We start from the raw sequence: 2,620 nt of genomic DNA, 5'->3' as shown, positions 1-2,620 counted from the left end.
GCAGGCTCAGGCAATCTACTCACCTCAGCCTCCCAAAGGCGTGGGATTACAGGCTGAGCCACCGAGCCCGGCTAGGAGCTAGTATTAATAAGGTTTATATTTCCCATTATTATTTAGCCTAATAGTCCCACTATATTCTGAGCTATGAGTGTCAGAAGCAAGGATTTTATACACTATCCTGCAAATATTATACAATTTCTCACGTACTTTTTGTTTTGCAACCGGTGGTTAACTTCCTGAGCCTCCCTTTTCTCTATGCCTTATCTAATGAAATTCTATTGCTGGGAAATGCTGATCTGCTGATTAACAAATGGCAGAGATAAAAGCATTTTCTGTATAAATCTGCTATTGCCACAATGATGTTGTATAAGAAACCACGCTAAAATTCAGAAGCTTACAACAGGCATTTATCCTTATGCTTATAGAATAGATCAACATAGGCTGGGTAGTTGGACTTGAGGCTTCAGGTAGATTGGGCTTGAACCTAGGCTACTTAGTCTACCCTACTTGTGTTCTCTCAGCATCAGGATAAAGAAGCACAGGTAACTTGGAGTAAACTTGTTGGAGCACAAGATCCAATGTGTTTTCAGTCAGGGTTTGATCAGAGAAGTAGAACCAACTAGGACTATGTGTGTCCTAATGATAAAGGATTTATGTAGATAAGGCTTTTCCTTGCTGTGAAGTCACTGAAGTAGCATACATTTTACATTTTTGATAAAGTTTCCCCACATTGAGTACATTGATGAGGATAATCCCCATTGTGGGTTACGTAGTAGGATCCCAGGCTTCAACTTCAGCATTTCCCCACAATTATCACATTTATGTTGTCTTGTCCCTGTGCCATTCCCACACTGCTTTTTCAAATTCCAGTTGGCTCATTACCTTGTTTTGCCCTTGACTTCTTCAATTATATTCAAATTATCACATACATCTGTGTGTGCTCCGATTTCTTCACCAGTTTCCCGCTTCATACATTAGGTTACCTTCTGAAAGAGTAAACCATGAAGAGGAAAAAAGATAAAGATTTACTATTTTTAAGGTTTAAAATGATGGACAATTTCATTTTTACTGAGGTAATTTACATATATTTAATTTTAAGCATTTGAAGAAAGAGATCAATTGGGAAATCTAGAACGCCTCAGTTGAAAACATTTTCAAGGCTGGGCATGGTGGCTCACATCTGCAATCCCAGCACTTTGGGAGGCCAAGGCAAGAGGACTACTTGAGCACAAAAGTTCAAGACCAGCCTAGGCAACATAGCGAGATTTTGCCTCTATAAAAGATAAACAATATTTGCCAGGCATGGTGGCACATGCCTGTAGTCCCAGCTACTTGTGAGGCTAAGGTGGAAGGGCTACCTGAGTCCAGGAGGTTGAGGCTGTGGTGAGCCATGATTGTGCCACTGTACTCCACTCCAGCCTGGGTAACAGAGTGAGACCTTGACTCAATATAAACAAATAAATAAAACTAAAAAAAAAAAAACTTTTTCAATTTCAAAAGGCTATACAGAACACCAGAGAAGGCTTTCAGAGGAAACACGGCATTATCAGAGAAGAGTTTTAGGTAAAGAAATAAGGTTAAAAAGGAACATATTGGAACAAGGAGGAGATACTGAGGGAACAGAGCTGATAAAGAAGTTAAGTATACAGACAAGGAGAGAGGTTAAGTAAAAGATCTTGGGCCAGAATGCAGTAGGAAACAGAGCATGCATGGCCTGAAGAACAGATCAATGATGGAAAAGGCTCTACTGAGGTAGAGTTGGAAGTGGTGTCAATAAAAGCAGGTGAGCTTGTTGCTCTGAAGGAAGTTACTCAATCAATTGCTGCTTTAGTCAGTCAGGAGAACAGGATTAGGAATAATAAAAGGAGTGACAAGCCGGGCTCGGTGGCTCAGCCTGTAATCACACGCCTTTGGGAGGCTGAGGTGAGTGGATTGCCTGAGCCTGTGGGTTTGAGACCCACCTGGGCAACTTGGCAAGATTTCGTCTCTACAATAAATCAAAAAATTAGCCGGGTGTGGTAGCGCGTGCCTGTAGTTCCACCTACTTGGAAGACTGAGGCGGAAGGATCTCCAGAGCCCAGCAGGTCGAGACTGTGGTGGCCGGGAGCGGCCACTGCATTCCAGTCTGGGCGACAGAGTGAGACTCCAACTCAAAAAAAAAAAAAGAAAAAGAAAGAAAGAAAAGGAGTGACAGACACAAAGAGAAGCAGGCAGTCAGATGAACGAATCAACATGCAATATGGGGTAACAGAATTTTGAAAAACTGACCAGAACTTTAAAAAGTTGTTGTCTTACTATGCAGAGATCATGGTATGATGGGAACAGATTGCTTATAGCTATTACCATAGGAAAGCAAGGTGCTAAGGACACTGACACTTGACCTATGGAGACAACATTCTCACAGTGTTGCTAGCTGTAGTGTTTCTCTTGTGTTAAGGCCAGATATTCCCTGTCTTTCATAGTACAGGACATAAATATCTTAAACTTATTTCTTGATGCCTCAGAGAAAATTCAAAACCCCCTTACTTAGAAAGAGGAGCGAACCATTTTCTTGTTTCTTTTTTTTTGAGTTGGGAGTCTCACTCTGTCACCCAGACTGGAGTGCAGTGGCCACTCCTGG

This window comes from Carlito syrichta, unplaced genomic scaffold (genome assembly GCF_000164805.1).
Source record: "Carlito syrichta isolate Samal-C Ts95f unplaced genomic scaffold, Tarsius_syrichta-2.0.1 Scaffold307028, whole genome shotgun sequence".
Lineage (NCBI taxonomy): Eukaryota > Metazoa > Chordata > Mammalia > Primates > Tarsiidae > Carlito > Carlito syrichta.
Note: the sequence above shows the minus strand (reverse complement) of the source record.